This window comes from Lycium barbarum, chromosome 1 (genome assembly GCF_019175385.1).
Source record: "Lycium barbarum isolate Lr01 chromosome 1, ASM1917538v2, whole genome shotgun sequence".
In the NCBI taxonomy this organism is placed as follows: Eukaryota; Viridiplantae; Streptophyta; class Magnoliopsida; order Solanales; family Solanaceae; genus Lycium; species Lycium barbarum.
Genome location: NC_083337.1, coordinates 16,860,270 through 16,872,200, shown reverse-complemented (window position 1 = coordinate 16,872,200; position 11,931 = coordinate 16,860,270).

Here is an 11,931-nt window from a genome sequence, read left to right as displayed (position 1 = left end):
ATTAATCTTTATCACTCCTAAAGCCGTTGTATTTAGTCCTTTTTTTTTTTTTGAAAATCATTTGGGGACTTAAATTCTACTAAACGGCATAGGTACCGTTGTCCTAAGACGACTAGTTCTAAAAATTAAGATTCCGATATATGATGTGAATTCTTACAAATTATACAAGTACATTAATCAAATAAAAATAACAATATTCAAATAAAATAGCATAATTGAAAGAGAGGGCTAGGATAGGGGTGTATCAAATCCCTAGTTGACCATTTTTACCCATGGTTGGGCCTTTCAATACATCTACAATATTAGCTTCGCTTTCACTTTGCTGGACAGCCATGACTTTGAAAGAATTGATCTGTTGGGCCTCAGCCCAACAGATTTGGTTTAGATTCGGCCCAAGTGGCATCCTGTGATAAGGAGAAAGAAAAAAGGGAACTTGGTTAGAATTAATTTCCTGAACTTATCACACTTATATATATACATGACACAAATATATATAAGGAAAAAACACATCTATACATATATTGTTCCAGGTTATTGGGCCTGCCAACCGAAAGTTGGTTGTAAAGAAACCATCCAAGCCCCCTTTGTTTCCTATATATTTTTAGGTTAAGCAAAACCTGGGTTGTTCTAATGTTAAATCGAAATGGGCCAGGCCCACATTCGTGCTAAGTATAATTTTGGGCTAAGATTAAAGCCTAAAAGAAATCCATTCCATTTATACTGATGGTATATAACTGCCTTGTGCAGATATACACTTGGCATACCATTAACAATACATGTATGAAACGTATATCTAGTGTATGTAGCGTGTTTACTCATCCTTCCCTTTTCCAACCTAAGTACACTTCATGTGTATCTATCCCTTAAACTTAAGCCCTGGACTTATGACCAACTTGTTCCTATATGCACATGATATACCCATGGTATACACGTTTGATATGTATATCGCGTATATATCATGATATATTTATTCTCTTTTATCAATCCTATGTATATTCCTATGTATGCAGCAATCACCCAAAATAGGTATAGAAACTAAATCAAACACTCAGGTTGCCATTGCTATTGGAAATGCAAATGTACATCATTTAGGCAAGGAGAAAACACAGGAGCATTCTTAGGCCAGCAAACATGATACAAAAAGCAAGAAACTTAGCAAGTCTAAACAAACAAAATAGCACAAAATAGCTCATAATTTTAACTGATTTTGATGAGAGAAAGACAAACATGGATATCCCCTCACACTTGGCTCAATTCAGTTAAAGGGAAGCACAGTAAGGAGCACATACTCAACCAGAATAAGGGGGTGTGCATAGACAAAAAAAAAATGCAAGACTCATATGTGCCAACCTAAGATGTAATGAAGAGGAATTGTGACTTTTAAGTTCAGCAAAGTTCCTAAAGGAATAGGAGGATACAAGAACTCGAATAGTTCAAAGAGATGGGGTTATCTAACATCCATTCTAGGACAATAACTTGATTATTAGGGTTTCAGCTTGTCACATCCCCTGTTTCTAGAAGAATCAGTCACTTCTCATGGGAAATTTTCTTTTTGACTTTTATAACTTGTTAAGAAACTTACAGGGTTCATTTTATGGCAATCTATTGGTGTGATGATGAGGTGTTAAGGCCAACTGTGCATATAGCAACTATGTCCCCTATGGACTTGTGGAGTATGCCATTACATCCTTTATTTGAATGAAGGGTACTATGGACCAAGCAAGGCTTGGCTCTTCCCAGTCCTCACCTTAACATGTCTTTTAAAAGGCTCCTCCATGTCAAGTGGTCCACAGCCAGTTTATGCACACCTATGATCCTCTAGACATCATCATTAAACCAATCCCTAACCAAGATACTTAAGCAACATTTGACACAAACTAGAACTTTCAATTAATTACCCTAGAATTCTATTTCTGGAGATTGCTACTTTATCTACTCCTATGGCTACTCACATGTGAAGTAAGATAGAACAGAGTAAATTCAAGCTAAATTCTTCTTTTGTTCTTACACCCCTTTTTAACCCTTTTTTATCTTTAGAACTATTAAAATAACTCTTTGGGAAGTAGATGAAATATTTGGGAGATTCTAGTTGCAAATTATTGAGAAAAGGTATTAGTTGATCCTTGTTTTGCCCTACTATAGCTAAGTGAAGACATTCAAGACCATAACAGGTTTCAGACACACCAAAATTCATCCTATGAGAGGAATACTTAAGCAATCTCATGTACACATGTATTCTTGCAGACATAATTCCCTTTATAGGACTAAAAGCATTTCCATTCCCAAATCTAATTAATTTCTCACAGAGAATCACTGAATAAGTTAAACTTCATTATTGAAAGGTCTCCTAAGTCATCTTGTTTAACAAAAGAACCACAAGCTGGTTTGAACATCAATAGAATATGTCATAACAGAATCATATCCACACTGAACCACAAGGATGTAGATAAGCCAGCATAGCCAAGCAATTGTATTGGATTCATAGACAAAGCATCAGAGTTCAACCAAGGACTTAAACACTTGAACATAACCATAATAAGTAGATTTTCACCTTAAGCCATTTACTTATTCATTTCAAAACTATGAAGGAGTTTTCTGTGACTTAAGGCATATGTTCAAGTTTTAATAAGTTAGTTCACCCTCTTTAGAGACCTTAGTCACATAAACAGTTTGAAAATACTGGACAATTTCAGTTCTAATTCATATTTAAACCATAGTTTTCAAGAAATGATACAAAGACAGTTCACACTGTTACGATTCGCTTTTACGCGAGTTAAGGCATAAATGTTACTACGAGGTTGTGTTTTTGGCACACAACCAATTACACATTTTTAATCAAGTGGTTCCTTTGAACCAGTTCTAAAATTACGTACTTATCCAGTGGTTTATCACAGGCTTGAGGCCCAAATATTGCTTTAACATTTTGAAGAAAGATTCTGCCTTGTTCAATTTTAAACTTAACCAAATCTCGCTCTTCATTCTTTGTTATTAACCTTACCTTTAAAACAATTTTTAGACCCAAAACTTATTGTTAAATTCTCGGTTTATGAAAAATAATTATCATCCGAGTCTTCTTTGAAAATCATTTGGCAACTTTCCTAAATAGTACGTGTTTTTCCTAGTTCTACGCGCATTAAAAAGGGTTTCAATATTTTGCACGAGTATTTACACATACATATACATGTATGATATACAACTGGAATTGAAAAGAAAGAAAATTAAGCTAGTGGGCCTACCAAACCCACCCGCCTCCATATTTACCCATGGATGGGCCTTTGATCATATTTGTTTCCCTTATTATCTCTCGGACTCGATCAATCAATGAGAGTTGAGCCTCAGGCCCAACAGGCTTCAAATGGAAGAAATGGCTCAAGTGGCCTCGGTATTTTTTTACATGCAACACAAAAGAAAAAAAGAAGAAAGGAGGGGTTAGAATATATCTATACTTGCTCATTAAATTAAAGGATAAATGCATATGATTTTCATAAGAACAGTTAAGCACATATATATTTACATGAGAAAATGAGTAACCAAGAAGGAAAGAAGAAATATAGAAAGGTCAAGCAATTAGATGACATAGATAAAGCCCAAGAAAGGCCAAATATAGCCCTTTAAAAATAGAGCCCATGTTGGCAGTGATGCAGTTTTCAAGTAACCAAAGACTAGCCGAAATTAGTGAAAATATACAAGACAAAGGCAAGCCCAAATGTAGCATAAAGAATAGAGACCAAGCCCAAATGGATATTATACTCATTGATACAAAACCTAACAGATTCTGAACCTGATACCAGTGGTATACCATATTTATACTGAATATACAAGTTCTTATACACTAAAGGTATATAGAGACTATGTATACATGGTATACCTTAGGTATAGCCCTGGTATATTTAGGCACAAACACCCAACAGTTAAACTCATAAAAAAAACGTTGTTCCATTTAGTCTTTTCTACACCTTATTTAACACTTTAATTCAATTAAGGACATAGGGACATATTTGAAAGAAGCCATAAAACAGGAAAAAGAAAATGCAGTGTATATGATAAGTAGTTTAAGGAGTTCAATAGACCAACAAACGCAATGAAGTATTACTTCAGAAGAAAAACCAAACATCTTTGTGCCATTTCAAGAACTTCAAACTATTTTTAACATGAATCCTACACATGGACCTACTTGTTTTAACCTCTAAAGGGTCCCATGAAATGTGTTTTGGGCATAGGGGAACCCCAGCAGACTGAAAGGAGGATGACTAGGTTGAAATTGACTGGAAACTCTAAGCCCTGTCCACTCTCTTTCTAACCCTGGAAAATGTCACCCCTATGGGCCAACACACCCTAAGTGACAGCCTCTTTTTCAAACAACACTCATACCCACATGAGACCTTAGGATAGTTAAGATATATGATCAAGTGTTCAAGAAGAAAAAAGCAAGTACTAACACAATGTCTAGTTTATCAAGAAAGTGACAAAACATGTTTGACACAGGGGCAATCAAATAAGTAAAGGGGGATGTGTTCAGTCCCAAGCATCTTCGTCAATACTCCATCTGCCCCCCGCCGGGGGGTTAAGGGGGAGGATGTCAAAGTGCACATAACCAGCAAAGATGTGTATCTAAGACCATAGCTGAAAACTTGAACCAAAAGTTTGAAGCTTCACAGGACAGTCTCAATAGAGTTAAGAAACAAAAATAAGAATGGACATGGTTTCACATAAGGGGTTTAATCAAATAGACTGAGCATAGTTTTCTTTTTAGCAACTGATCAATTTTCATAACACTATTATCACACTAAACAAAACAAAACTAATAAGTTTGGAACCTAGATCAAATCAGACCAACACTTAGTCATATTTATATCAAGTTAAATGAACAAGCACTGTAAGGATTATAGAGGACTAGTGATTCATTCAACTATCCTGAATGCCATATTGCCCTGAAATCTAACCAACTTAACACACATATTTTCATCTAGGTTACTGATTGCTTAGTGCACAACTAAGCTTAAATAGGACCAACAATGCTTAAACAGGATCCCATATTGAATTAACAGCAAAATAAGCTTAATCTAACATGATCAAAAAATAATCTAACCACTAAGCATCCATCAAACCAGACCAGAAAGCTAAACAATAATCATAAACATAGATGGACAGGATTTTAAAATACTTAAATATCCCTAAACTACGCAAACTAAACAACTACTCCCTCCGTCCCAAAAAGATTGTCCTCTTTTGACTTTGCATAAAGTTTAAGAAATAAAGGAAGATTTTTGAAATGTGTGGTCCAAAACAAGCCTTAGATATTTGTGTGGCTGTAGATCATCTCACAAATTTAAATTGTTTCTAAATATAGAAAGGGGGCAATCTTTTTGGGATAGACCAAAAAGGAAAGGAGGACAATCTTTTTGGTAGAGAGGGAGTAGTAATTAAGCAAATTAACAATTAACAGTTAAGTAATGATTTAAACTAACCATTATACATAAGCAGTAAAAATAAATGAGATAAATAAAAGGAAAGAAAATTACCTTTTGCGAGTGCAGCCCTTGCCAAGGTTGGAACTTGGAAGATTTGCTTCCTTAACCCCCACCAAATGCTCAAAGCCACACCAACAAGAATAAAGAAAAAATGTTTAAAATTTGAACTTAACTCGAAAAATTAAAGTTTCAAAGCAAAGTGTGCCAAAATTTGAACTTAAGCATTTCGAGTTTTTTTGGGTGAATCTCTTAATGTTCGCCTCCTTCAGTCTATCAACTTAGGGCCATTTATATAGAATCTCCAAACAAATCCCAAACCCTAGTTTTCGATGTGGGATAAATCCCAAAAATGGAATTTCCTCCTCACATATCCATGTTGTAGGGTCGAGATTAAATCAAAATAAACATCAAAGGTCAGATTTCAACCAACAAAACCCGATCCAAAAAAGTTCTTCAAGAACCAATCATAATAGGGTATTCAAAATCGCAGACAAACAAGAGCAATTAAAGAAAATATAGTGTTGACCGTTTGACTTGCAGAAAACAAAGAAAGAGAGTTGACCTTACCGTGATAAGGTTGCGTTTGGTGAGATAATGCGAGTTTGGAGTGAAACATTAAATGTTTTACCCTTCTCGGCCTTGCAAAGCCTGTACAAGGCTGTGCCCTCTGTGAATATGCCATTTTCAGGCGTGGATAACGTAAGAGAGAGGTAGTTTGCCCCATGACGGCACTAGGGTTTGGGGTAAGGGGAAGAGAAAGACGCAGGGGTATGTTTGGTTGGGGAGGCGGAGAAAATAGAAAGGAAAGGGCCTTTGCCTTTCTTATCACTGCATTGGGCCGGGTCATGCCTTTTGGGCTAGACCTTGGTCCAATATTTAAAACATAAGACGCCTGACCGCGATATACATGTATATCCGTGTACATATGTGTATATACTCCGGATTTTGACACTTGTTTTTAATAAATGACCTTAATTAAGAAAAGACTAATTAGTTTGGACTGTTAATCATGATTAAAATAGGTTAATTAAGCAACTAAAAACTAACCTTGCAAACAATGGCCTTAATTGGCTTAATTTTAAGACCAGGCTATTTTAATTGTGGCCTTATTTGGTCCAATTAGCCATCTAGGGGTAACATTTGCAAAATTGACCTTAATTAATCAGACCAATGATTTTGGTCCTTTCATATAAGGTCAATATTAAACTAGATAACAATTAAAAAGGCTAATTTTTCAATAATGACCTCAATTCATATAATTGACTTCAATTGGGTCATAATTTAGACTATTAATTGATCATTTCAATTATAGCCATTCAATGGGCAATTTTTAGAATTTATCACAATTAAATACTCAATTAATTATCGTAAACTCTAATAAATTGGTTAAACACGAATTGAGGGGTAAAATGATTAATTTATTTAATTAACCAGATTCCTTGCATTAAACAGAGTAAAATACTTGCAAATTAACATTTTAGCAATTTAGACAATTTAGTACATAATTGTGATAAATGTGCAAATTAATTTATAAAATATTTATAGAAATTTATCTTACCAATTTAGAATGGTAAAATATTGTTTAAACAATTTTATAAAATCATTTTGGCTTCTAAAAATACATTTTTCACTCTGTTTGATATCCAAGAGCTTTGAGTGACTAAAATAAATTATGGGAGGTCAAAAATTAGGTGTCAGCAACTTGCCCTTTGGTGTTCGGGGATGGCAAGGCCATCCCTAAGCAACGAAATTTGACTAACCCTGATTTTTGATTGACTTGACTCATTCTTCCTCTCATTTTTATGCAATTTTCAAATTTATGGCCGGACCCTGGTTTTTGGATTTCCTACATATCTCAGGTTTCATGAGAATTCAGGCCACTTGTAGTTCGACTCGATTACGACTTCTAAATGCCAATTTAAGTTACTTCTCGTATTTTCGGTGTGATTGGTAGGAGCATGACTGACTCTCTGGTGTTGAGTCCGCCTACATATCTCTGTTCTTAGGAATCAAGTCACTTGTAGTTCGACTCGATTGGAGCAAAAGGGTATCCCTTATATGAGAATGCCTTTGTGTGTTCTGGTGTGTCGAACAAGTTGCGAAATAATAAAAAATAAACAAAGCATATAAGCAATCTTGTGTGGCTGAGCATGGTGAGGAGTTATCTTCCAAGTCCTGACCGGAGAGCTTAACTCTCATGGGCACCCTATCTCGACCGGTTGCCTAAGAAAAAGTTTCACATTTGCTCTGCAATCTGTCTGGATTTGATTTGATCAACCTGCTCTGTTTGGCAGCTACAAATTTGCTTCCATCTGCTGAGTAATGTTGATTTTTGGTGATGAATATTGCGGTCATCTGACCGGATTTACATTGTCTTTTCTTCTTGAGCGAATATTGCGGTCTCTTGCTTGGTTTTACATTGCTTTGTCTTTTTTTAAGAGAATATTGAGTTTTCATGCCCGATTTTACATTGCTTTGTCATCTTGCTATATCCGATAGTTTGTATGCATGCCCTTTTTGGCAATTTGAATGACCCTCTTGGCATGTTTGTATGAATGGCCCTCGTGGCATGTTTGTATGAATGGCCCTCTTGGCATGTTTGTATGAATGACTCTCTTGGCAACAGGAAAATAGATATGCAATGGCTCTCATGGCAAATAAGAAGAAGTGATGGCCCTCTCAACAACACGAAAATAGATATGCAATGGCCCTCATGGCAAATAAGAATAAGTGATGGGAATGACAGATATGGCCCCTTTGGCTAAATCGTCTTTCTTTCATCCTTTATGCCGGCTGTGACCCTTTTGGTCAGGTATGCCATGTTGTTTTACTACGACCCTATTGGCGGGTGATTCTGCCATCATGGACTTTGTTCTTTGTAGGCCCTTATGGCAAGATGTTTTCCCTTTGTGACATTCATATCTTTTTATATCCCTCGTGGCTGGGTATTTGTTTTCGTGACATTCAAATCCTTTTGTAGCCCTTGTGGCTAGGTATTTTGCTCTTGTGGTGTTCCGATACTTCTGTAGCTCTTGTGCCATTCGAATATTTGTGTAGCCCTTGTGGCATTCAGATCTTTTTATAGCCCTCATGGCTGGGTATTTTTTTGAAAACCTGATCTCAACAGCAGTCTTAACCTTCTTTGGCGAATCGTTTCCTGCACATGAAGCAAAATTAGAAAAAGGATCGTCTTCTGACGTCCTAGGGACCTACATCAGAAATGGGTTAGTTTTTTCCTATTTAAAGTTGATTCGTGTTGCCGGCGCCGTTGCATCTCCAATTTTCTGGACTCGAAACCCCTTCGGCTCCGGTAGTCAAAAGATGAATTTATTTTTATTATGCACAAAATCGTTTTTGTGAGGTTACCATAAAGATATCTAATTTTTTTAAGCAAAACCAACCAGCCTGATGCTGTTGGATCTTTATTCAAAAAGCAGTCAAGATATTTACAGAACAAAAGTGGAAGAAACTGAAAAATAAACTATACTACTCTATCCTAGGAAAGCAAAAAAGTTTAAGCATTGTAAGGGCAGCCAAGTACAAAAATGAAGGAACTGCACAAGAACACTCCTTCTTTGGATTGATGCCATTATCAGTCACCTTAAGCTCTCACCAGGTGCTATGGAATCAAATCTCACTAAAAATCATTCAAGAAGAAGTGGGGTAGGAAGTTCCTCATAGTTTCTATCCTTTGTTGTCCAATATATTTGATCAATCTTGCTCCTGTGGCCATGCTGAATGTTTGTAGCTGGATTAGGTAGCTAAAGAAATCCTGTTAGCAGGATGAACATTTCTGTTAATTCCACACACTAACAAGGATAACCTTAGTTATACAACCAGGTTTTCAACAATCAGCACAGGCTTCGTTTTTGCAGAAATCTTTACTTTATTGAAAAACTAAACCATGTTTCTTTAACTGTTAGATTGTATATAGAAATCTGATGTGTATAAGTATCTCATTCTAGTTCTCTATTTCTGCATACCTTGCATATGAAGTTAGGCATCATCATCTTGTCACTATTGAGAATCTTCTTTGCACCTGTTGGCAATTCAGCAAATGAATGAAACAGAGCTGTACCTACAGAATCAAAAACCAAGTTAGCTAAAAAATCTGCAAGTGCATTGCCTTCCCTAAAGATATCTAATTTGTAGGGAAATAAATGCACTCTTTTGAAAGATGTAAGGTTTATTATCATGATATGTGATTTGAATGAGGGATATCGCTTCCTTCGTAACTAATGCTCTTTGCTTCTTCGTGTGGAATTTTTTAGACCTTTTCTCAAAAATTCTGCCCCAGTTTGAATCTTGATAGACGAACTCTAGTGCTGAATCTTTCGAGTTGCGGGAAATATTGAGGGCCCAGTTTACAGTATTAAATAAATGAGAAATTTTGAAAGCTTATCAAAAATTTTGCCCCAGTTTGAAACTCTGGGTTGGCTAACTCTTTGTAGTGGATTGATGGCACAAACTTTTGAGATCTTCTCAGGAATTCTGCCAATGTTGGGCATGTGGCGATCCTTGCGTCTTCCTTGAAGTCCTATGTCTGAGGCTTCCTAGGGGTTTCCTGGTTTTTTTTTAGTGCGATCGAGCTCAAAGAGCGCCTATGTATCCTGTCGCAGCAGGAATCAGGTCAAACGTAGTTCGGAATAAAAGTAAATGAGTTTTTAATTTTTAATAACAATGCGACCGGGTCCCAGATGGACTGCCTACGTATCCCACTGTGGGGAAATCAAGTCATTGCATAGTTCATATTTCAAAAGTTATTTTTGTTTTTCCTACCTATTACAAAACGATTATAAGCAGAAGGAAATAAGTAATACAAGAAAAGAGTACTATTACAAACTGAGAAACTTCGTCTTCATCCATAGTAGCGCTTGATTGCATCTGAGTTGATCGGCTTCGGCCACTCTTGTCTATCTATTTTCGCTAGTACTACTGCTCCTCCGGAGAGTACTTTGCGGACCACGTAAGGACCTTGCCAGTTGGGGGAAAACTTACCTTTGTATTCATCTTGATGTGGGAAAATTCTTTTGAGCACCAGCTGCCCAATTTGGAAAATCCGAGCCCTGGCTCGCTTGTTGAAGGCTCTTGCCATCCTTTGTCGGTATAGTTGATCGTGATATACAACAACCATCATTTTCTCATCAATTAAAGCCAGTTGGTTATATCGAGATCGAACCTATTCAGTGTTGTCCAATTTTACTTCTTGGATGATCCTTAAGGAAGACATATCGACCTCGGTAGGTATAACCGCTTCAGTACCATAGACCAGCAGGTTTGGAGTTGCTCCTGTTAAAGTCTTGGCCATAGTAAGGTATCCCAGTAGCGCATAAGGAAACTGATCATGCCAACCTTTGTAATTGTTTGTCATTTTCCTTAATATCCTCTTGATATTCTTGTTGGCTACTTCTACAGCTCCATTCATTTGTGGTCGGTAGGCTGTTGAGTTTTGGTGAGCGATCTTGAATTGCTCACAGATATCCTTTATCAGATGGCTATTCAGATTGGCCCCATTGTCAGTTATGATAGACTCAGGTATGTCGAATCGGCATATGATATTGTTTCGCACGAAATCGGGTATGACTTTCTTTGTTACTGACTTGTGTGATGTTGCTTCCATCCATTTGGTGAAGTAGTCGATGGCGACTAAAATGACTCGATGCCCGTTTGAGGCTGCAGGCTCGATGGGCCCAATGATGTCCATGCCTCAAGCAACGAAAGGCCACAGTGAGCTCATATCATTAAGCTCACTAGAAGGAACCTTGACTAGATCACCGTGGATTTGGCATTGATGGCACTTTTGCACATATTTGTTGCAATCACTTTCCATGGTCATCCAATAGTATTCAGCTCGTAGAATCTTCTTTGCTAGTACAAATCCGTTCATATAGGGTCCATATGTCCCAGCATGTACTTCTTCTAGAAGTTTTGTGGCTTCGTCGGCATCTACACATCGAAGCAGAGCCAAATCTGGCGTCAGTTTGTACATGACTTCTTTGTTTAGGAAGAAACCATTTGCCATTCTTATGATGGTTTTCTTTTGTCCACTTGTGATGCCTTCGGGATATTCCTATATTTCCAAATACATTTTTATGTCATTGTAACCACGTGGCAACAGTGGGCATGTTCTTCTTTCAAGCTTATCCTTAGCGGGTCAATGTGACTGCTTTCAGGATGTTCGATCATTGATGCTATTGTGGCCAACGCATCGGTATATTCATTCTGAGCCCTTGGCATATGTCGAAATTCGATCTTTCTGAATTTCTTGCACAATCTTTGTGCCAAGTTCACATATGGCAAGATCTTTTCATTCTTGGGGGCCCATTTTCCTTGTGCTTATTGAATCAGTAGGTCGGAATCTCCAATGACTAGTAATTCATCGATGTTCATATTCAGTGCCATTCGAAGACCTAGAATGTAGGCCTTGTATTCAGCCATATTTTTGGTACAACGGAATTTA